The sequence below is a fragment of the Erinaceus europaeus genome, chromosome 9 (assembly GCF_950295315.1).
Source record: "Erinaceus europaeus chromosome 9, mEriEur2.1, whole genome shotgun sequence".
NCBI lineage: Eukaryota > Metazoa > Chordata > Mammalia > Eulipotyphla > Erinaceidae > Erinaceus > Erinaceus europaeus.
This window is the reverse complement of record NC_080170.1, coordinates 67,693,071-67,718,669: the sequence shown is the minus strand read 5'-3', so window position 1 is coordinate 67,718,669 and position 25,599 is coordinate 67,693,071. Positions and strand designations below refer to the sequence as shown.

At 42.3% G+C, this 25,599-nt stretch overlaps 1 pseudogene; it reads left to right on the top strand.

The window, feature by feature from the left end:
• Positions 1-25,155, top strand: part of LOC103128081 (uncharacterized) — a 39,502-nt pseudogene extending 14,347 nt beyond the window's left edge.
• The last annotated feature ends 444 nt before the right edge of the window (positions 25,156-25,599 follow it).

Below are 25,599 nucleotides of genomic sequence, written 5' to 3'. Positions count from 1 at the left end.
AAAGAGCTTAAAAAGAGATTTAGAGACACTGAAAACAACAACAGAGACATATGGGATGATCTCAAAAGAAGTAACATTCGTATAATTGGCCTGCCAGAGGAAGAAAGAGAGGAAGGGGAAGCAAACATTCTAGAGGAAATAATAGAAGAAAACTTCCCAGACCTGAATAACAGAAAGGACATCAAGATTCAAGAGGCCCAGAGAGTACCAAACTGAATCAACCCAGACTGGAAGACACCAAGATACATCATAGTCACAATGAGAAGAAGTAAGGATAAAGAAAGGATTCTAAAGGCTGCAAGAGAGAAACAAAAAGTCACATACAAGGGAAAACCCATAAGATTATCTGCAGACTTCTCCACTCAAACTCTAAAAGCCAGAAGGGAGTGGCAAGATATCTATCGAGCCCTGAATTAAAAAGGGTTTCAACCAAGGATAATATATCCTGCTAGACTTTCATTCAAACTAGATGGAGGGATCAAAACCTTCTTAGAGCAAACCATCACCTCTCATAGCTCAGACAAATAAAAATCCCTTGGCTCTACAAGGCTCTGACCAGTGAAATGGGCAGTGGCCCTGTACAAAACATCACAACCCTTCCCTTCTACCCACCCTCTCCCCCTACTCCCACCCCCCACACACCTTGTTAAGTGAAACCACCTCAGACCCCATCAGCCCAGCCATGAGTCTGGGCAGAGAGCTGATGCTGTATCACCCCCAGCAACACCAGACTGCTGCCTCTATTCCCTGATCCTGAATGTCTGAGGCCTTACCATGCAGTGCCCAGTGTTATCTCCTGCATACATTTGAGGCCTTATTAAAAGGCAATCAGAGGCACTGACTTTAATAAATGCTAACACCCTCAGTGTGGAGTCTAGCAATTAAAACTCCTTCCCAGAACCTCTGGAACAGGCTTGTGGAAAATCCCCCCTATTAATAAGCTCCTGTCATCAGAGGACATGAAAAGGATAAAAAGGAAGAATTAAAACTTCAGATTAAGGGAAGCAAGTAGAAAGGTCCACCCTCAAAAATAGTCGCAGGCTAGCATCAGCTCCCAGGATTTGGCTGCAAACACTGGTAGTCAGATGGGAGATTTTAGGACCCTACCAGTTCAATTTTAGGATCTAGGCACATTCATTTCCCTGGTGGGTTCCTTAAAACACAAACTGTCCTGCTATCAGATGGTTTAACCCAAGTGGACTATAGATGACTGAGACAAATGAACTTGCAAAAAAAAAAAAAGAAAGAAAGAAAGAAAGAGAAAAAGGTACCAGTCACTTAGACTTTGTGAAAAGTATGGTAGTTATGAGGGCTGGAGGGAACAGAACTTATTGGAGAGTATGACTTAAACATACCACATATGGGTTTGACATTATACCTCTGAAGTCTTATAATTTTGTTAAGTGCTATTACATCACTAATAAAAAAGAAATAAAAAAACATACAAATTGTATTTGTTGTAAAAGTCGTAACACTTTTTTTTCATAGAAAAACCTAGAAGAATACTTTATAACTTTGCTGATAACCCAATATATGTTTCTTAGACATATTCTTGTATATGTTTTGGGATTATATATACATATATTGCATACATACATGCATACTAGACAGCCACAGTGGATTATTATTCATTTGTCAGAAAGAAAGAAACAAAAGAAAGAAACCCTGTGGGAGCTGGATAGTAGCACAGCAGATTAAGCACACATGGCCTGTGTGAGGATCCAGATTTGAGCCCTCAGCTCCCCACCTGTGGAAGAGTCACTTCATAAGTTGTGAAGCAGGTCTGCAGGTGTCTATTTTACTTCCCTCCTCTCTGCTTTCCCCTCCTTTCTCGATTTCTCTCTGTCCTATCCAACAATAACAGCTACAACAAGGGCAACAAAATGGGGGGGGGGGGGAAATGGCCTTCAGGAGCAGTGGACTGATTCTTAGTGCAGGCACTGAGCCCCAGCAATAACCCTTGAAGCAAAAAAAAAAAAAAGATTAAAAAAAGAGAGAGAGAAAGAAAGAAACCCTGCCATTCACAACAACATAGATAGACATTAAAGGTATTATGCTAATTGGGATAAGTCAGAGAAAGACAAATATTGTCTGATACCACTTACCTGTGGAATCCAGAAAAAGTAGACCTTATGAAAACAGTGTGGGAGGATTGCATAATGGCAATTAGACAATGAGACTCTCATGCCTGAAGATACAAAAGTTCCAGGTTCAATGCCCAGCACCACCAAAAGCCAGAGCTAAGCAGTGTTCAGTAAAATAAAATACACCACTCATAAGCAAAACTTATTAAACAAAAATAGAAAGGAGAAACAAAGCAAAACTTAAAAGGGCCTGGGTACTGGTGCAACTCATTGAGTGCATGGATTGCAATGCACAAGGACCCAGGTTCAAGCCCCTGTTCCCTACCTGCAGGGGAGAAACTTCACAAGTGGTGAAGCAGTATAGCAGGTGTCTCTCTCGCTCCTTTTCTATATCCTCTTCCCCTCTCAATTTGTCTCTGTCCTATCACAAATAAATAAATGTTTTTTAAAGTAAAACTTGGACTGTATTTGGAGTATTCTACCAAAGCAAAGGACTCTAGGGAGGAAGAGAATGGAGGGGTTTAGGGTCCTGGTGCATGATGATGGAAAAGAACGTAGGCTGGAGGTTTTCAGACACCTATCATGCTGAGATGAGAAATTGTACCCAACAACTGTACTGTAAACCATTAAGCCCTCAATTTAAAAAAAAGTAGAAATACATCTTTAAAAAAATAACCTGGGGGTGGAGCCAATATGGCGACTTGCAAGCAGTGGCTGGTGTGAACTCCAATAAACCACAGCTTGTGACCAGGGAGTCTCTGGATAGGGTAGGATGCTGGCCCATCACCAGGAGGGTGAATTCGGGGTCTAAAGGTGAAACCACTCTTGGGTTAGAAAACAGAGGCCAGGGGGAAGAGAAAGGAAATCTTTTGATTATTTCTGAAGCTCACTCCTCCCCCCCACCACAGAACCAGCCCCACAGGAGCAAGACAGCCACTCCCAGCAGGCTCCCCGCTGAGTTATTTTCCTTACCAAGATTCTGGGTTCACCACAGTTGTTTATCCTTTTTGTTTTCCTCCTCTTATTTTTTCTAAGTGGCTGGAGCTATTTTTGAGTGACAAAATACCTGACCAATCAGAGCCTCACCCCACCCCTACCTGGGAAAGATTACCTGGAGGTTTTTTGTTTTTTTTGTTTTTTTGTTTTGTTTTTTGTTTTTGGATACTTCTTACAATTGGCTATCTTTGTTCAGGCTACCTGCAGGCAATTCGGAGCTGCAAACTGACTGTTAGGGTTTTTTACTCTATTCTATTTCAAGGTTAACATTATATATATATATATATATATGTCCCTTTTGTCCTTCCTTCTTCAGGTTGACCAAAATTAACTGTTGTTGCTTTTTCCATTGCTAGGTGAAAGGATGTCCTTTCCCATGTGAGAGGAACTTATTTCTCTCTACCTCTTCCCTCCACTCTCCTTTCTCCCTTCTCCTAGCTAATGAAAGAAAAAGAAAAAAGAAAAAAAAAGTCCTTCCTTTCACTTCCCTTTTTTTTTTTTAGTTCTTGTCTTCTTTTCTTCCATCCTCCTCCTTTTGATTTTTGAATTCACTGATACTCATTTGTGAATTATTTGGAGGAAGAAATCTAACTCATAGTGAACTCTGTGGTGTGTGTGTGTCTCTTCTCTACTTCCCTTACTCCTCTTGCTATCCCTAGAATTTTCAGTGGACAGTAGATTTGCATAATTGTCTATTCTTGCTTTCCCTTTTATCCTTTCTCTTTCCATTGAATTTGGTTGCTATTTTTTTTCTTGGACTGGAGCTGTTGTTTGGCTAACTGGTATTGGTTGAACTGCATCAATCCTTGACTAAATTACTATTGTTGTAATTTCTGAGGTTGGGTGACTACATTTGTCATAAATGTATTGAAGAACAACAGAACAGAAAAATAAAAAACACATCAATTCAAAAAATGGTTAAATCAAGAGCAAATAAAACTGCTACCACAATTAATCAAGATGGGAGCCCAGAAGAAACTCCAAATTAGTCAGAAGTAACCATAGATAAGAAAAGTATGCAAGCAATAAGAAACCTAATAATAACAGAAATGAAGACAACTATGAGGAAAGGGCTATCAGAATTAGGGAAACAACAAATGACACCCTCAAGGGAAACACAAGCTACCTCAAGGTAATTAGAGAACTGAAAGAAGAAATAGCTGAACTAAAAGGTCAATTAGCAGAACAAGCTAATACTATAACTGAACTGAAGAAAGAAGCTGAGGGAATGGAAATCAGGCCAACAGAAGCAGGAAACAGAATTAGCCAGACAGAGGATGAGGTAGAGAAAGAAAGAGGTAAAAGGGGGGTCTGGCAATAACATAGTAGGTTAAGCACACATGGTACAAAACACAAGGACAGGAATAAGGATCCCAGTTCGAGTTCCCGGCTCCTCACCTGCAGGGGACTCACTTCACAAGCAGTGATGCAGGTCTGCAGGTGTCTATCTTTCTCTCCCCCCTCTATCTTCCCCTCCTCTATCCATTTCTCTCTGCTATTCAATAATTAATGACATCAACAATAACAATAATAACAACAACAAGGCTACAACAACAAAGGGGGGAAAATGGCCTCCAGGAGAAGTGGATTCATGGTGCAGGTACTGAACCCCAGTAATAACCCTGGAGGCAAAAATAAATAAGGAGGTAAAAGAGCTCAAAAAGAGATTTAGAGACACTAAAAAAAACAAAGACATATGGGATGATCTCAAAAGAAGTAACTTTCATATAATTGGCCTGCATGAGGAAGAAAGAGAGGAATGAGAAGTAAACATTCTAGAGGAAATTACAGAAGAAAACTTCCCAGACCTAAACAACAGAAAGGACATTAATATTCAAGAGGCCAAGAGAGTCCCAAACAGAATCAACCCAGATCTGAAAACACCAAGACACATCCTAGTTACAATGAAAAGAAGTAAGGATAAAGAAAGTATACTAAAGGCTGCAAGAGAAAAACAAAAAGTCACATAGAGGAGAAAACCCATAAGATTGTCATCAGACTTCTCCACACAAACTCTGAAAGCCAGAAGAGAATGGCAGGATATCTATCAAGCCCTGAAAGAAAAAGGGTTTCAACCAAGGATAATATATCCTGCTGGGTGGCTGAGAAAGCCGTGGTATATATACACAATGGAATACTATGCAGCTATCAAGAACAATGAACCCACCTTCTCTGACCCATCTTGGACAGAGCTAGAAGGAATTATGTTAAGTCAGCTAAGTCAGAAAGATAAAGATGAGTATGGGATGATCCCACTCATCAATAGAAGTTGAGTAAGAAGATCTGAAAGGGAAACTAAAAGCAGGACCTAACCAAATTGTAAGTAGGGCACAAAAGTAAAAACCCTGTGGGGAGGGATAGACATGCAGCTTCCTGGGCCAGTGGGGGGTGGGAGTGGTTGGGAGGGATGGTTCACAGTCTTTTGGTGGTGGGAATGGTGTTTATGTACACTCCTAGCAAAATGTAGACATATAAATCAGTAGTTAATTAATATGAGAGGGGGAAAATCAATTGTATGTCTCAAAGTTTTTCAAAACACAAACTGAATCTTTTTAATATATAGGCTGTGTATTTGATATGCAGACTCTCTCAAAAGCCTAGATCAAGGAGATTAGAAGCAACCAATAGCACAGCTATATATCAGTGAGTACCTCCCTAACACTTCCTCTCCACTATTCCAAGCTTTGGGTCCATGATTGCTCAACAATTTGTTTGGCTTCGTATGTTAACTCTCTTTTCAGTCACCAGGTTCCAGATGTCATCAGGATGCTGGCCAGGCTTCCCTGGATTGAAGACCCCACCAATGTGTCCTGGAGCTCAGCTTCCCCAGAGACCCCCCTACTAGGGAAAGAGAGAGGCAGACTGGGAGTATGGACCAACCAGGCAACACCCATGTTCAGCGGGGAAGCAATTACAGAAGCCAGACCTTCTACCTTCTGCAACCCACAATGACCCTGGGTCCATGCCCCCAGAGGGATAGAGAATGGGAAAGCTATCAGGGGAGGGGGTGGGATATGGAGATTGGGGGGTGGGAATTGTGTGGAGTTGTACCCCTCCTACCCTATGGTTTTGTTAATTAATCCTTTCTTAAATATATATATATATATATATATATCCTGCTAGACTTTCATTCATACTAGATGGAGGGATCAAAACCTTCTTAGACAGACAACAGTTAAAGGAGGCAACCATCACCAAGCCTTCTCTGAAAGAGGTTCTAAAAGACACCTCTTATAAACAAGAACATCACCATAATACATGCCATATATCAGAGCAAATAAAAATTGTTGAATAATGGCACTACAATACATTCTATCCATAATATCAATAAATGTCAATGGCTTAAACTCACCCATTAAAAGGCAAAGAGTGGGAGGATAGATCAGAAAACATAATCCATCCTTGCTGGGTTGTGTTTTGCTGCTTGCAAGAATCCCACCTGACCCAACAAGACAAACAGAGGCTTAAAGTGAAGGATGGATAACTATCCTACAGGCCAATTGACCACAAAAAAGGGCAGGAACAGTCATTCTCATCTCTGACACAATAGTCTTTAAATTAAATAAAGTAATAAAAGATAGGCAAGGCCATTATATATGATTAGAGGATCAATCAACCAAGAAGATTTAACAATTGTTAACATCGATGAGGGACCATCTAAATACATCAAACACCTACTGAAAGAACTACAAAAATACATCAATAGTAATACAGAGACCAGGTGGTGGTGCACCTCATTGAGCGCTCATGTTACAGTACACAAGGACCCGGGTTCGAGCCCCCAGTCCCCACCTGCAGAATGAAAGCTTTGCAAATGGGGAAGCACTTCAGGTGTCTTTCTTTCTCTGTTGCTTTTTATCTCCCCCACCCTCTTAATTTCTGATTGTCTCTGTCCAATAAATAAAGGTAATAAAAATAGTAATACAATAATACTGGGTGATTTTAACACCCCACTCTCACACTTAGACAGCTCAACAAAGAGAATCAACAAAGAAACAAGAATTAAATGAAGATATGGGCAGACTAGACCTCCTGGACATTTTCAGAGTTCTTCACCCCCAAAAAATTGAATACACATTATTTTCAAATACACGCAGCACATAATCAAGGGTAGACCAACTGTTAAGCCACAAAGACAGTATCAACAAATTCAAGAGCTTTGAAATCATCCCAAGTATCTTCTTAGACTACAGTGGAGTAAAGCTAACATTTAACAACAAACAAAAAATTACTAAATGTTACAGAATTTCAATGGCTTTAGTGCATGTGGCACAAAGCACAGGGACTGGTTAGGATCCTGGTTCAAGTCCCTGGCTCCCCACCTGCAGGGGAGTCACTTCACAAGCAATGAAGCACATCTGCAGGTGTCTATCTTCCTCTCCCCCTCTCTGTCTTCGCCTCCTCTCTCCATTTATCTCTGTCCTCTCTAACAATGATGACATCAATAACAACAAAAATAATAACTACAACAATAAAATAAGAAGGGCAACAAAGGGGAATAAATATTTTTAAAAATTAAAAAAATAAGATATTTTAAAAAGTCACAGAATTTGGAAACTCAACAACATGCTGCTTAAGAACCACTGGGTCAGAGAGGCTCTCAGGCAAGAAATTCAAATGTTCCTAGAAACAAATGAAAATGAAGAAACAAGCTATCAAAATATTTGGGAGATAGCTAAAGCAGTACTAAGAGGGAAACTTATAGCCATACAATCACATATTAAAGAACAAGAAAAAGTTCTAATAAACGACCATACTGCACATGTCAAGGACTTAGAGGGAGAGGAACAAAGGAACCCTAAAGCAACCAGAAGAACAGAAATCACCAAAATTAGAACAGAAATAAACGACATCGAAAATGAGAGAACCATACAAAAGATCAATGAAGCCAAATGTTGATTCTTTGAAAAATTAAACAAAATTGACAAACCCCTAGCCAGACTCACTAAACAAAATAGGAAGAAGACCCAAATCAATAGAATTGTAAATGATAGAGGAGTGATCACAACTGACACCACAGAAATCCAGAAAATCATACGAAATTTCTATGAAGAACTATACATCACCAAGCTAGAGAACCTGGAAGAAATGGAATAATTCCTAGAGACACATGCCCTTCCAAAACTGAACCAAGAAGAACTACAAAACCTAAATGCACCAATCACAGACAAAGAAATTGAAACAGTTATTAAGAATCTTCCCAGCAACAAAAGTCCTGGACCATATGGTGTCACAAATGAATTCTACAAAGACTTCTGGAAACAGTTAATACCTATACTTCTAACACCTTTGCACAAGATCGAAGAAACAGGAACACTCTATTCCACCTTCTATGAAGCCAACATCATCCTGATACCAAAAGCAGATAGGGACACACAGAAAAGGAAAACTACAGGCCAGTATCTCTGATGAACATAGATGCCAAAATATTGAACAAGATCCTGGCCAACCAGATACAACAGTATATGAAAAATATTTTTCATCATGACCAAGTGGGATTTATCCCGGGAATGCAAGGCTGGCTCAACATACATAAGTCAATCAATATCATTCACTGCATCAATAAAAGCAAAGCCAAAAACCACATGATTATCTCAACAGATACAGAGAAAGCCTTTGACAAAATCCAACACACACTCATGCTCAAAAAATTACAAAAACCCCCACACCTATGGACATCTAATCTTTGATAGGGGGCCCAAAGGATTAAGTGGAAGAAGGAGGCTCTCTTCAATAAATGGTGCTGGGAAAACTGGGTTATAACATGCAGAAGAATGAAATTGAACCACCTTATCTCACCAGAAACAAAAATCAACTCCAAATGGATCAAAGACCTGGATGTCAGACCAGAAACTATCAAATACTTAGAGGAAAACATTGGTGAAACACTATCCTTCCTAAACTTCAAGGACATCTTTGATGAAACAAACCCAATTGCAAGGAAGACTAAAGCAGAAACAAATCAATGGGACTACATCAAATTGAAAAGCTTCTACAGCCAAAGAAACTATCACACAGACAACGAGACCCCTCACAGAATGGGAGAAGATCTTAACATGCCAAACATCAGATAAGAGACTAATCACCAAAATATACAGAGAACTCAGTAAACTTAGCACCAAAAAAGCAAATTAACCCATCCAAAAATGGGCAGAGCATATGAACAAGACATTCACTTCAGAGGAGATCCAAAAGGCTAACAAACATATGAAAAACTGTTCCAGGTCGCTGATTGTCAGAGAGATGCAAAAAAAAAGACAACATTGCGATACCACCTCACTCCTTTGAGAATGGCATACATCAAAAAGGACAGCAGCAACAAATGTTGGAGAGGCTGTGGGGACAGAGGAACCCTTCTACACTGCTGGTGGTAATGGAAATTGGTCCAGCCTCTCTGGAAAGTAGTCTTGAGAACTCTTACAAGGCTAGACATAGACCTTCCATATGACCCAGTAATTCCTCTCCTGGGGATATACCCCAAGGATTCCATAATGCCCAACCAAAAAGATATGTTTACATCTATGTTCATAGCAGCACAATTCATAATAGCTAAAACCTGGAAGGATCCCTGGTGCCCAACAGCAAATGAGTGGCTGAGAAAGCTGTGGTACATATACACAATGAAATACTATGCAGCTATTAAGAACAATGAGCCCACCTTATCTGACCCATCTTGGTGGACAGAGCTAGAAGGAATTCTGTTAAGTCAGCTAAGTCAGAAAGATAAAGATGAGTATGGGATGTCCCCACTCATCAACAGAAGTTGAGAAAGAAGAACAGAAAGGGAAACTAAAAGCAGGATCTGATTAAATCGAGAGCAGGGCACCAATGTAGAAACACTGTGGTGAAGGGGAGGGTGGCCATTGGGCTTCCTGGCATGGTGGAAGGTGGGTGGGATGGGGGTGGGTGGTGGGACATACTCTTTTGGTGGTGGGAGTGGTGTTTATGTACAATCCTATTAAAGTGTGAACATTATATAAAACACTATTTAATTAATACGAGAGGCAAAAAACTGATGATGTGTCTAGAACTTCTTAAAACACAAACTGAGTCTTTTTAATACATAGGCTGTCTTTGATATGTTCTCTCCCAAAAGCCTAGACCAGGGAGAAAAGAAGCAACTGGTAGCACAGCTATATACAAGATGCTGGGTACTATACCCCAAACCCTATCAAAGGGACTTTCCAAAGTTAACCCTATCACCAAATAATGTGATGATAACAATAACTATCCATTGTCTTCTTGAACCCTAATACAATAGGAACCTCACATTTCCACTATAGAGCGTATATTTCCCCCAGTCCTGTAACCTTAGGGTGGGGCCCACTTTTCTGCAAGCTGCTCTCAATTCAAATCAAATAATATTGTATCTGCGGATCACAACCTAATCAACACAACAAGTGCCACCCCAGCATGCTGCACTTCAGACTGTGACCAGAGACTTCACGTGTGGAATGACAACCCTTCAGCTTCATCACTCTGTTCAGACCTTTCCTTTCATGGTATTCTCTAATTCCATTCCAGCCGTTCCACTCCCCAATAAAGTCCCCAAACCTAGATATAGTCCAGGTCCCCTGAAATAGAGCATAGGTCACCCGTGCCCAGAAACTAGGGGAAAAATATATACCTGAAAGCAGAAGTACACAAGAGCATGCAGGGAATACCCCCAACATTTCATCTGTACTATTACAGTTTTTAGGTCCATGATTGTTCAACAATTTGTTTTGCTTTGTATGTTAACTTTCTTTTCAGCCACCAGGTTCTGGATGCTGATCAGACTTCCCTGGACAGACTCCATCAATGAATACTGTAGCGCCACTTCCTCAGAGTCCCATCCTACTAGGGAAAGAGAGAGACAGACTGGGAGTATAGATCGACCAGTCAACGCCCATGTTCAGCGGGGAAGCAATTACAGAAGCCAGACCTTCCACCCTCTGCAACCCACAAGGACCCTGGATCCATGCTCCCAGAGAGATAGAGAATGGGAAGGCTATCAGGGGAGGGAGTAGGATGTGGAGATTGGGTTATGGGAATTATGTGGAATTGTACCCCTCTCATTCTTTGGTTTTGTTAATGTCTCCTTTCTTAAGTAAATAAATTAAAAAAAGAAAAAAATTACAAAAAATGGGAAGAGATGGGAAAATCCTAAAGACAGTGGAGTCCATATATAGCAAACCTACAACCAACATCATACTCTATGGATAGAACCTGATAGTATCCCCCCTCAGACTGGGGACTAGACAGGTTTGTCATTATTACCATTACTCTTCCACAATGTATTGGAAGTTCTTGCCATAGTAATCAGGCAAGAGAAAGAAATCAAAGGAATACAGATTGTAAGGGAAGAAGTCAAGCTCACACTATTTGCAGATATGACAGTATACATAGAAAAACCTAAAGAATCCAGCAGAAACTACTGGAGTTTGTTAGACAGTATAGCAGGATGTCAGGCTACAAAATCAGTGTACAAAAATCAGTGACATTTCTTTATGCAAACACCAAATCTGAAGAAGAAGACATCCAGAAATCAATCCCATTCACTGTTGCAGCAAAATCAATAAAATTCCCAGGAATAATGCTGACCAAAGATGTGAAAGACTTGTATACTGAAAACTATGAGTCACTATTCAAAGAAATAGAAAAATGATACCAAGAAATGCAAAGACATCCCATGCTCATGGATTGGAAGAATAAATGTCATCAAAATGAATATTCTACCCAGGGCCATATACAAATTTAACATGATACCCATCAAAGTTTCACCAAGCTTCTTTAAGAGGATAGAACAAAAACTACACTCATTTATCTGGAACCAGAAAACACCTAGAATTGCCAACACCATCTTGAGGAAAATAAACAGAAATGGAGGCATCACACTCCCAGATCTCAAACTATATTATAAGGCCATCATTGTCAAAACAGCCTGGTACTGGAACAAAAATAGGAACACAGACCAGTGGAACAGAACTGAAAGCCCAGAACCCCAACACCGATGGCCATCTTATCTTTGATAAGGGAGCCCAAAGTATTAAATGGAGGAAGGGGTCTCTCTTCAATAAATGGTGCTGGGGAAATGGGCTTGAAACATGCAGAAGAATGTAACTGAACCACCTTATATCGCCAGAAACAAAAATCAACTCCAAATGCATCAAGGACATTGATGTTAGACCAGAAACTATCAAATACTTAGAAAAAAATATTGGTAGCACACTTTCCCAAATAAACCTCAAGGAGATCTTTGATGAAACAAACACAATTGCAAGGAAAATTAAAGCAGAAACAAACCAATGGGACTACATCAAACTGAAAAGCTTCTGCACAGCCAAAGAAACTATCACACAAACAAAGAGACCCCTCACAGAATGGGAGAAGATTGTCACATCAGACAAAAGACTAATCACCAAAATATACAAAGAGCTCAGCAAACTTAGCAACAAAAAAATCAAATGGGAGTCGGACAGTAGTGCAGCAGGTCAATCGTGCATGGCACAAAGCACAAGGACCAGCTTAAGGATCCCAATTCGAGCCCCTGGTTGCCCACCTGTAGGGGAGTCCCTTCACAGGCAGTGAAGCAGGTCTGCAGGTGTCTATCTTTCACTCACCCTCTGTCTTCCCCTCCTCTCGCCATTTCTCTCTGTCCTATCCAACAATGACATCATTAACAAAAACTATAGTAACTACAATAAAAAGGGGCAACAAAAGGGAATAAATAAATATTTTAGAAAAAAAAGCAAATGACCCCATCCAAAAATGGGCAGAGGATATGAACAGAACATTCACTACAGAAGAGATCCAGAACAAACACATGAAAAATTGCTCCAGGTCACTGATTGTCAGAGAAATGCAAATAAAGACAACATTGAGATACCACCACACCCCTATAAGAATGGCATACATCAAAAAGGACAGCAGCAACAAAAGCTGGAGAGGCTGTGGGGACAGAGGAACCCTTCTGCACTGCTGGTGGGAATGTAAACTGGTCCAGCCTCTGTGGAGAGAAGTCTGGAGAACTCTCAAAAGGCTAGACATGGACCTTCCAATATGATCCAGTAATTCCTCTTCTAGGGATATACACCCAAGGACTCCGTAATACCTAACCAAAAAGATATGTGCACACCTATGTTCATAGCAGCACAATTCATAATAGCTAAAACCTGGAAGGAACCCAGGTGCCCAACAACAAGTGAGTGGCAGAGAAAGTTGTGGTATATACAACTGTGTATATACTGTTATAGCTATGCAGCTATTAAGAACAACAAACCCACCTTCTCTGAGCCATCTTGGATGGAGCTAGAACGAATTATGTTAATTGAGCTAAGTCAGAAAGATAAAGATAAGTATGGAATGATCCCACTCATCAACAGAAGTTGAGAAAAAATAACAGAAAAGAAAAATCAAAGCAGAATTTGACTGAATTTGGAGTAGGACACCAAAGTAAAAACCCTGGGTTGAGGGTGAGAGTTGATGTTCATCTTCATGGAGGGGATGGGGAAGAAGAATGGGATGGGACACAGTCTTTTGGTGGTGGTAATGGTGTTTATGTACACTCCTATTAATTTTTAGTCATATAAATCACTATTTAAGTAATATGAGGGGGGAAAACTGATTGAATGTCTCAAAATTTTTAAAGCACAGACTGAGTCTTTTTAATACATAGTCTGAGTCTTTGATATGTTGACTCTCTCAAAAGCTTAGTCCAGAGAGAACAGAAGCAACTGGGGTACAGCTATATACAAATGATGTCAAAGGACATAATATATGGTGATTTTGTGTATGACACATTATATCCTAACAAAGGGATTTTTCAAAGTTAAACCAATTTCAGAGAATGTGATTATAGCAATAATTATCTATTGTCTTCTTAAACCCTAAGACAGCAGGAACCTCATGCTTCCACTATAGGGCCTATATTTCCCCCAGTCCTGGAACCTCTGGGGTGGGGCTCACTTCCCTGCATGCTTCTCTCAAGTCAAGCCAAATGATATTGAATCCGCTGATTCCAACCTAATCAATGCAACGAGTACCACCTCAACATGCTTCACTTCAGAAGTGTGTCCAGAGACGTCAGGCATGGAATGCCAACCCTTCAGTCTCATTACTCGGGTGAGACCTTTCCTTTCATAGGATTCTCTAATTCCATTCCAGGTGGTTCACTTCCTAACAAAGTCCCAAAACCTAGATATAGACCGAGTCCCATAAGATAGAGCATATGTTCATATGTATCCATAAATTAGGGCAAAATATATACCTGAAAGCAAAAATACACAATAGTCTGCACTGAGTCAGTATAAAGTTCCTAATGAAACAGTGTCTACTTAGTCTTAGATACCGTCCTCACCTACCTCCTATTACAGTTCTCTCACTCACTCCAAAGCTAACCTTATCAAAGCAAGGACTGCAAAAGCTGAATAAGGGCAAGAGACTGGCATACTTTAATGATGACTTTTTAGTCACTATCAGGCAATTCTACCAGGGGCACTAATCAGGGAGTCCTGAGGTTCACAAACAGACTTGATGGGCCTAGACCTCAAATAAATCCCTCTCTCCATTGTTACTGATAATTTCTATCAGGAACAACAAAATAGACCCCTTTGTGGACCCCCATAGGACCTTGCTGTCAGCTTGGATCAACAACGGTAGAGTATGTTCCATCCTCTGAAGGGAGGATGGACAACATACTGTATGCTACACCTGAGGAAGATGGGTCCTGAAATTGGGGCAGCTCAGCATGTTCCTACTCATGACCACAGAATGTGAGCTCAGATCTACAGGAATGCAGAGGTCACATAGGCTCCTAAGCTAATTATGGACCCCAGATCACATCAAATCAATGGGGTTTACAGTCAATAATATTTATACCCCTTTCCCAAATTAGGGAGCTACTCTCTTCCCTGATCCAGCTTTCTGGTCCTTTCTCCAGCCATGGCATCATAACTTGGATCCACTGACATATCATATTTCAGGCTCATGGGCAAAAAGAAAAAGGGAAAAAAAAAAAAAAACTAGTATAGCCACAGGCCCTTTGGAATTTAACTAAAATATGCCTACTAGCTATCTACAAAATGGAGGACCACCCCCAACTCTTCATCTGCACTATTCCAGCACTTAGGTCCATGATTGGTCAACAGTTTGTTTGGCCTTGTACGTTAACTCTCTTTTCAGCCACCAGGTTCCAGATGCTAACATGATGCCGACCAGACTTCCCTGGACAGACAATCCCACCAGTGTGTCCTGGAGCTCTGCTTCCCCAGAGCCCTTCCCCACTAGGGAAAGAGAGAGGCAGACTGGGAGTATGGATCGACCTGTCAACTCCCATGTTCAGCGGGGAAGCAATTACAGAAACCAGACCTTCCACCTTCTGCACCCCACAATGGCCCAATGACCCTGGGTCCATACTCCCAGAGGGTTAAAGAATAGGAAAGCTATTAGGGGAAAGGATGGGATACAGTTATGGTGGTAGGAATTGTGCAAAGCTGTACCCCTCTTATCCTATGGTTTTGTCAATGTTTCCTTTTTATAAATAAAAAATTAAAAATAAAGTAAAAATAAAGTTGAGTGAGAAAAAAATTGAAGCACTTTTATGTTACAAATATTAAATTACAGTTAATCAAAATCTCCAGAGAGGCTTGGTGATAACATATCTGCTTGAGTGCACATATTACAATGCACAAAGTCCTGGATTCAAACCTCCAATCCCCACCTAGGAGGGAAAGCTTCACAAGTAGGTCTCTCTTTCTCCCTCTCTATTTCCCGTTTCCCTCTTGACTTCTTTCTGTAGCTATCATATAAAAACTCTCTAGAGAGTGGTTTTGGAGGTGGCACAGTGGATAAAACATTGAATTCTTGAGGATGAGGTCCTAAGTTTGACCCACCCTGCCATCTCATGTGCAAGAGTGATGCTCAGGTTCTCCCTTTCCTTTCTCTCCTCTCTTTCTCATAAATAAATCTTTTTTAATTGCTATAGATAATAAAATGTTGTATTCCCTCACTGGGTTTAGTGATGGCTCTCACCAGTTAGGAAATACATTATCAGTCAAGACATTAGTACTGGCAACTAGGGCAATAGTTCAATTGCCCTTGAGTGTCTGAGGCCCCAGGTTCAATTCCCAGCCCCATATGATGCTCTGTATTCTCTTTCTCTGTGTCTCATGTGACACACTTTCTTATATATAATAAATAAAATGAATTTTCTGCCAACAGGGTTGTCACTGAGGTTGTATATTTGCACAATTCTACTGTTTCCAGAACATACCTGATTACCTGACTTCTCTCTCTCTATCTATATCTCTCTCTCTTTCTTTCTCTCTCTCTCTTTCTCTGACAGACATCTGCAACACTGCTTCACTGCTCATAAAACTTCCCCCATACAGGTGAGGTCTAGGAGAATGAACCCAAGCCCTTAAACATGATGAGATGTATTCTCTACACTGCCCAGCCATAAAATAAATGCTTTATCTAATTATTGTTGCCTCCAGGATTATCACTGGGACTCAGTGACTGTGCAATAACTCTACTGCACCTGATGGCCATTTTTTCCTTTTTTTTTCTTTATTTGATAAGATAGAGATAAATTTAGAGGGGAGGGGGGATGGAGATGGAGAATAACAGAGAGACACCTGAAGACCTGATTCACTGCTCACAAAGATTTCCCCTGTAGGTGAGACCTAGGAGTTTAAAGCATGGTCTTAACACATGGAAATGTGTATGCTTAGCTGAGTGTGCCAACAACTGGCCCCCAATAAATCCTTTTTGAAAAATTAATGTGGCTGGCTGTTGACAAAACTGGTAAAGTGTGCAAGCTACCATGCACTAGGATCAAAGTGTAAGCCCTGGTCCCCACCCGTAGGACAAAGCTCACAAGTGGTGGAGCAGTGCAGCAGGTGTCTCTCTTTCTTCCTCACTCTCCCCCATATCATCCTATTTCTTTCTGTCTCTATCATAATAAAAATAAGTAAATAGATAAAATAAATTAAAAGTAAAGGGACATTAATATTGGGAACTATATTTGAATGATCCACAAATGGCATGTTGGGTGGATGAGGCATAGGGGCCTCTCTGGTTCTCAGTCCTTTCTTTTCTTCCAGACCTGACCACCATCTAACTTGGCAGAATCCAGCCAGCAATCCGAGGACTCCCCTGGAACCACCTTCCATAAGGACCAGCCCAAGAGAGCAGATGTTGGGTGCATGGATGTGAAGGAATTCCTGTTATCTAGGGTCTGTGTAGTGTTTGTTTCAGAGTTTACAGAGCGCTGCTCAACCCAGCCCAAGGCTCATCCCTGGGAAAATGTTAGCTATTTCACTCTATACTCCAACAGATATTGGAAGCACCCTCCAATGTGGTGGAGACTGGGCACTGGGATGTGCACATGGCAATGCGGTGCACTATCCAAGGAAGCTATTTTGTCAGGCCCAAAATTTCTTTAACCATAGACATCAAGAACTCTGGACAGACCTACCATGGTATTTTAACTCCACTGAATAAGGCATTGCTTTTATAATTTTTAAAAAGATTTTATGGAATGGTGAAATAGCTTACTTGGATATTGCACTGTTTGGTATATGCACAACTCAGATTCAAGCCCAGCTCCCACCACATTGGAGTAAGCTTCAGTATTGTAGTCTCTCTCTCTCTTACTCTCTCTTCCCCCATCTGACTTTGTACATACATATATATATATATACATATATATGTATATATATATATACACATATATATATTCACTAACAGAAAATAAGGAGATGATAGATTGATAGATTCACAGATAAATCCAAAGGACCATTCTGGCACAGGCATAAAACTTGAGACCTCTGTACTGGGTGGTGGTACACTTGGTTGAGCATACACATTACAGAACATAGGGCCTGGGTTCAAGACCCCAGGTCTCCACCTGCAGTAGGAAAGCTTCACAAGTTATGTGGCAGTGCCAAGAACTACAGATGTCTGTCTCTCTTCCTCTTTATCTCCCCCTTCCATCTCAATTTCCCTGTCCCTATCCAAAATAAACAAATAGATAAGCAAATAAAATGATTTTAATAAGAACTCAAGACGTAGTGCTTCCAAGTTCAGCTCACTACTCATTGTGCTGCTTCCCAGACCCAACTTTATTTATTTACTTTTATACTTTTTTTTTTAGTTAGTGACAGAGAGACAAAGTAGAGAGAAAAATTTAAAGAGACTATAACAACAATGCTTCCTTCAATGCAATGGGACATTATTTTTTAAAGATTTTTTTCTTTATTGCATATAAAAGAGTTTAATATAAACCAGAAAGAAGAGACAAGAAAAAAGCATCACTCTGGCCCATCAAACCTGGATCCTCAGAGATGAAAGTCTATTGCTCTACCACCAAATGAGCTCTTTTCCCACTAGCATGATTTTATTTTATAAAGAAAGATTTATTTTATTTATCTCATATAAGTAGGAGAGTTTACATTGACACACACAAAGAGAGAGAGATGTGGATTGAGAGAGACAGAGAGAGGTGTTAGCGTCAGGACATGAGCAGGGCTGGCACTGAAGGAACAAGGACAAGTGGCAGACCCAGGGGGCAGCAGTGGGCAGCACTGGAGCAGCCAGGCGTGTGGGTGTCAAAAGCTAGTGTGCTGTCACACTTGAGACTCCCTTGGGATGAAGGACATTAAGGGGGCCAGGTTTGAGCCTGGGTCAGAAACATGGCAAAGTAGTGCATTGTTCAAGTAAGTGATTTTGCTGGTCCTGCGTTGGTCATTTTAAAGTAGTTATAACAGTGAAATCGAGGGGAGTGAGCAAGTTTGCTTTTCCATAAAGGTCCAAAGTTCGAGGCTCAATGCCCAACACCACCATAAGCCAGAACTGAGCAGTGCTCTGATAAAAATTTATTATTATTATTTTTTTATTTATTTAAGAAAGGATAAATTAACAAAACCATAGGGTAGGAGGGGTACAACTCCACACAATTCCCACCACCCAATCTCCATATCCCACCCCCTCCCCTGATAGCTTTCCCATTCTCTATCCCTCTGGGGGCATGGACCCAGGGTCATTGTGGGTTGCAGAAGGTGGAAGGTCTGGCTTCTGTAATTGCTTCCCCGCTGAACATGGGCGTTGACTGGTCGGTCCATACTCCCACTCTGCCTCTCTCTTTCCCTTGTAGGGTTGTGTCTCTGGGGAAGCTGAGCTCCAGGACACATTGGTGGGGTCTTCAGTCCAGGGAAGCCTGGCCAGCATCCTTATGACATCTGGAACCTGGTGACTGAAAAGAGAGTTAACATACGAAGCCAAACAAATTGTTGAGTAATCATGGACCCAAAGCTTGGAATAGTGGAGAGGAAGTGTTAGGGGGATACTCGCTGCAAACTCTAGTGTACTTCTGCTTTCAGGTATATATTTTGCAGTAGTTTATGAAAACGTGTGAACATATGCTCTCTCACACAGAAACTAGGATATCTAGGTTTTGTATATCTAGGTTTTGGGACTTTGTTAGAAAGTGAACCACCTGAGATGGAATTAGAGTATACTATGAAAGGAAAGGTCTCACCTGAGTAATGAAGCTGAAGGGTTGTCATTCCACACGTGAAGTCTCTGGACACAGTCTGAAGTAAAGCATGTTGAGGTGGCAATCGTTGCGTTGATTAGGTTGTGATCGGCAGATGAAATATTATTTGACATGGATTGGGAGAGGCATACAGGAAAGTGGGCCCTATCCAAGGGTTCCAGGACTGGGGGAAGTAGGGGCTCTATAGTGGAGATGTGAGGTTCCTGCTGTCTTAAGGTTCAAAAAGACAATCGATAGTTAATGTTATCATCACATTATTTGGTAATTGGGTTAACTTTGAAAAGTCCTTTTGTTATGGTTTGCTGTACAGTACCCAGTATCTTGTATATCGCTGTGCTATTGGTTGCTTCTGATCTACTTGGTCTAGGCTTTTGAGAGAGTCTGCAAATCAAATACACAGCCTATATATTTAAAAGACTCAGTCTGTGTTTTAAAAATCTTCGAGACATACAATTACTTTTCCCCCTCTCATATTAATTAACTAGTGATTTATATGACTACATTTTTCTAGGAGTGTACATAAACACCATTCCCACCACCAAAAAACTGTGACCCATCCCTCCCACCCACTCCCACCCCCCACTGGCCCAGGAAGCTGCATGTCTACCCCTCACCACAGGGTTTTTACTTTGGTGCCCTACTTACAATTTGGTCAGGTCCTGCTTTTAGTTTCCCTTTCACATCTTCTTACTCAACTTCTATTGATGAGTGGGATCATCCCATACTCATCTTTATCTTTCTGACTTAGCTGACTTAACATAATTCCTTCTAGCTCTGTCCAAGATGGGTCAGAGAAGGTGGGTTCATTATTCATAATAGCTGCATAGTAGTCCATTGTGTATATATACCACAGCTTTCTCAGCCACTCATCTGGTGTTGGGCACCTGGGTTGCTTCCAGGTTTTAGCTATTATGAATTGTGCTGCTATGAACATAGGAGTACACACCTCTTTCTGGTTGGGTGTTATGGAGTCCTTGGGGTATAATCCCAGGAAAGGAATTACTGGATCATATGGAAAGTCTTCTGAGAGTTTTCCAGACTGCTCTCCACAGAGGCTGTATCAATTTACATTCCCACTAGCAATGTAAAAGGGTTCCTCTGTCCCCACATCCTCTCCAGCATTTGTTGCTGCTGTCCTTTTTGATGTATGCCATTCTTACAGGAGTGAGGTTGTATCTTAGTGTTGTTTTAATTTGCATTTCTCTGACAATCAGTGACCTAGAGCAGTTTTTCATATGTTTGTTAGCCTTTTGGATCTCCTCTGAGGTGAATGTTTTATTCATATCCTCTGCCCATTTTTGGATGGGGTCATTTGCTTTTTTGGTGCTAAGTTTGCTGAGCTCTTTATATATTTTGGTGATTAGTTTCTTGCCTGATGTATGGCATGTGAAGATCTTCTCCCATTCTGTGAGGGGTCTCTTTGTTTAATAGTTTCTTTGGCTGTGAAGAAGCTTTTCAATTTGATGTCGTCCCCTTGGTTTTTTTCTGCTTTAGTCTTCCTTGCAATTGGGTTTGATTCATCAAAGATGTCCTTGAGGTGTAGGTGGGAAGATAAAAAATTATTTTAAAAGGACTACTAAGAGTGGTAATAATAAGTAACAGTGAGTTCCACATGCTGATAGGAATATGAAGAAAGGCCAGGAGTGGATCTAAGAGGCCTGGAATGGATCTAGTGGATAAAGCAGGGCTTTCAGGGATGAGGGTCAGGCAGCTCTCACAGAGATAATCAGAGTGACAGTGGAGTGAGGTCTGAACAGTCCTGTGTCAGAGGTGCTGGAGCCTCTGGTGGAGGGAGTAAGGGAGGGTACATAGAAGAACTGAGGGTCCCACATTCCTGGTCTGTTCCCCATGTGCTTGTATGACAAAGCAGGTGCCTCCACCATCATGTGTGATGTCCGCTGTGTGATCAAACTCACAGTCCCTCCACCAGCTGATACATGTCTGTTTTTTTGCAGGGGGTTCAGCAAGAAGGGACAGGAAGGGCAAGGATCAGGTGTTGTTGTCCCCATAAAGGGGACATAGTCCCCACAGCAGCACCTCTGCACAGGCAGGAGCTTTGAGGCTGCACCTGGCAGGGAGTCTCAGCACCTGGCCTGGCCTGGGCTCCTGAGGCATTCTGGTGAGAGATGCTGCTTGGAAGAGAGTGATTCTGACCTTAATAAGACCCTGTGGGGGGCAGAGATGGCAGCTCAGGTGGGGGCTGGCATGAAGGTGGGTTCAGGGAAAGGGACCATCTACTGGTTTTTTTTCAGTCTGCCTCTGGCTGGGCTGTCCCATGAGGTTCCAGAAGACCACAGGTCCATCACATAGCACTAGGGTTCCTGACTAGAAGATCAGGGTGAGGTTGGAGGAGGCACAGGAAAGTCAGCCAGTGACCCTGTGCCTCTTGCCCCCTTAGAGGACACTAACTAGATGCTGCTTTCTTCTGTTCCTCTCTGTGACCACCAGGGGGTGGAGTGCAAGCGAGTCCCTGGGAAAGCAGCACATACCTCCCTGTTGGTGTGTGTGTGGGGGGGGGGGGGGAGATGGGCAAGAAGGAAACAGTAAAGGTGCTGATGCCCAAGTGCTGATATGGAGGGGCTTTGGGGGTGCCCAGAAGCCACACCAAGAGCATATGTGACATGTCTTGGGGGATACTGTGTTTCCAAGGCTTGGTTAGAAGGGGTCCTTGAGCAGCTTATGATGTCACCTGTATCTCTGTGTGGATGAGAGAGCTCTGGTGTGGATGGACAGGACAGGACACCTCCCAGATCTGCTGCTCCTCTGACCACAATCTCGAGGCACAGAGGAGAACTGTGTTCCTACCACTGCTTCCCTCCCTCACCAGAGCCAACATGATAGCAGCTGTTGTTAATCAGTAAATGGGGGCAATTCAGAGTCAGTCTGTACTGAGCAGTGGGGTAGAAAGTCTAGCAGACAGAGGAGGGCTTGAGGCAGTGGCAGGAAGAATGGTGTCATGTGGGACTATGTGATAGCTTTGTAGGGCATAGGGGAGCTCTCCCATCCTTGGATGGAGGTCTGGATAGACACTCCGCTTGTTAGTCTCTCTTGTCATAGAGGTGAGCCAAGAGGGAAAAAGTCTCCCAGACTAAACTCGCCTTGTTAGTCTCTCAAGCCCACAGAGACCTCAATACTTCTCTCCATTAACTGCAGGCCACATGGCCACCTACTTTAAGATTCGCTTACTCAAAGTTCACCTCACCTTCTGATCAGAGGAGAACACACCTGATCACACACCCCTAGTAGTGCCCTTTGATGTCCTTAATTTGCTTATCTTCTCTCTATCTTGCCTTAACTGGTTCAACCCCTATTCTCCCCTCAAATGCCTTTGGGTAATTAAATGCCTGCATCAGGAGACTAATTATCTTGACCTTTATGTATCTGTATCAGTTCTTGTCATACCAGCCCCCTACCATAGGGGCAAGCTGACCTTTAAGAAACCTGTAATTTCTGACATATTTGAATAATGTTCCTTGTTTGGTTTTCTATTTAAACCTTTTCCCACCTGCTAATAAATGAGATTTGAGATCTAAGCATGCTGCAGGTCTCCCCAATGTCTTTACTTCATGTCGTCCCTTGCATGAGCAAGAAAGAACTGGTCCATTACCTTTCTCCTGGAGATCACCCTGCCAGAAAGCCGACATCATCACCGACCAGATCTCCTGAAAAGGATCCTTGTTTCTCAAGCTGCAGTCCTGCCTGGTGACTGGATGCCAGAAGATGGAGCCTGTGCCACTCCTCTGTCTTCCTTTCACAGCTTCAAGGAAATCAAACAGCACTGCCCTGGAGCAGGGGGTGTGGAGGGATCCACAGGACCTCTCACTGAGGCCTGTCTTAGCTAGACACAGCTGAGCTGAAGGAGAAAAAGGCACCTGCAGCTCACCTTCCTCAACTCAGCTCCACCTGGGAGACTCCACAGGGACAATGAGGCTTAGTGTGGAGCCTAGTCTCAATGGCAGTACTTAAGCTTGGGGACTCAATCACTATTCCTGATGACACTCAGTGTGGTGGCACTTAAGGAGACACCAATGTGCCTTCCCAGCATGTCTGCTGTACAACCTCTAGTGAGTTTCCTTGATTAAAGGCTCTCCCACCTCTGCCCACAGCTGACCAACCCCAGAGACTTTCTTCCACACAAGGAGGCCATGTGTGGGCATACAAGAGGTTCTATCCCCTCCCAGGCCTCTTGTCCTGGACCTGGGTGACCACAGCACTCAGACAGGTGACCCTGGACTCTCCCTCCTGCATATGGCCCATATTACCTCCACACTGAGAATGGAGACACCTACCAGACCTTCTGTGACATGACCACAGATGGTGGCGGCTGGACCCTGTGGCCAGTGTGCTCTAGAACAACATGTCTGGGAAGTACATGAGGGGTGACCGCTGGAGCAGCCAGCAGGGCAACGAGGTGGACACCCCTGAGGGGATGGCAACGTGGCCAACCACAGCACATTCGGGTCTGCAGAGGGGGTCACCAGTGATGACTACAAGGTGGGGGCCACTCCCAGCCCCTGGGGAGAGAAGGGAGAATGAGGCTGAGCACCCCAGGCATATGTGGGGATGAAGATGGGGTGAATAGGTGGGGAGAGGTAGAGAGCACTACTAGTCCTGGTCACAATTTCCTCCAGTTATATTGTTAGGGACAGGGGGTACATAGAATCCACATCACTAAAAGTGGGGTGTCTCAGCAGTGCTGTCATCATGTCTCTTTAACTAGAGAAATTTTCTGGGATTCAGGATGATGTGTCTCAATGTTTATTAGGGGTTCTACTCTTCAGCTCTGTGTCTGTGGCTTGCAGAACCCTGGCTACCTTGACATTCAGGCCAAGTACCTGGGCATCTGGCACATTTCAAACATGGACTCTCCCCCTTCCCTCGATGTCTTGGAGGAATAGAGCCTTGCTCAGATACTGAACCAACACAGGCTTCTTCCAGTATCTGGATCATAATCACTTTGGTGTTTACCAGATACCCAGGCTGCTGGCTGGGGCCATTTTCCTACTCAAACAGAAAGCTCAGCATTTTGGGTAGAATAAGTCAGCTCTGGTAAGGATCATTGAGATTAGTCAGCATTTGGGTTCACCTTGACCTTGTGTTCTCCCTCAAGTGTCTGAGCCAGGCAGGGAAGGAGATTTAAGCGTGGGTGATGGGAGCCTGGGGCATGGGGATGAAGCTGGGGAAGGCATCATTACACTGAGTAGCTTCTGAATGATAGTTTTGATTAAATGACAACAAGGCAGTGCGGAATCAGTAAAATAGCTCACTTTGATAGTGTGTTGCTTTGCTATGTGTAAAAGGCTGGTCTGAGCCCGGTCCCCAACACATTGGAGGAAGCTCCACTGTTGATATATATATATATTTTTTTTTACAGCAGCCTCACACTGTGCTCTCATCACCTGCGTTTGGGGCCCTGCAGAAATACCCAGTCAAGTATGGAATAGGCCAGTGCTGGTTTGCCAGTGGCCCTGAAGTTCCTATTGACCATGGTGACCTCAGACTACCACCTTTTACTACTCACCAAATTGTCACAGTTGAGTGTTTGCCTTCTGAGCTTGGTTTTAACTTCTGTACAGCATTCTTGGGGAAATTGCTAATAAACAGTTGGATAATAATTATTATACAAAGAAAGACTTTCAAAACTGAGGCTCTGAGCTTCCAGGTTCAGCCCCCAGCACCATTCCCACACACATATATCAGAGTTAGAAATAGGACTAGAGAGCTGGATCAAGGAAGAGTAGCTCCCAAAGATGGGAAAAGGTATATAAATATTATTCACTGTAAATCCCATTGATTTGACCTGGGAACCATATTCAGCACAGGAGCCTGAGTAACTTCTGCATCACTGTAGGTCCAAGCTTGAATTCCATGGTCATTGCTAGGAACATTTTAGGCTGAACTTATTTCAAGACCTATCTTCCTTAAGTGGAAGAGTATGTTGACACAGCCTCCCTTCAGAGAGGCTCCACATTGAGGGCAAGG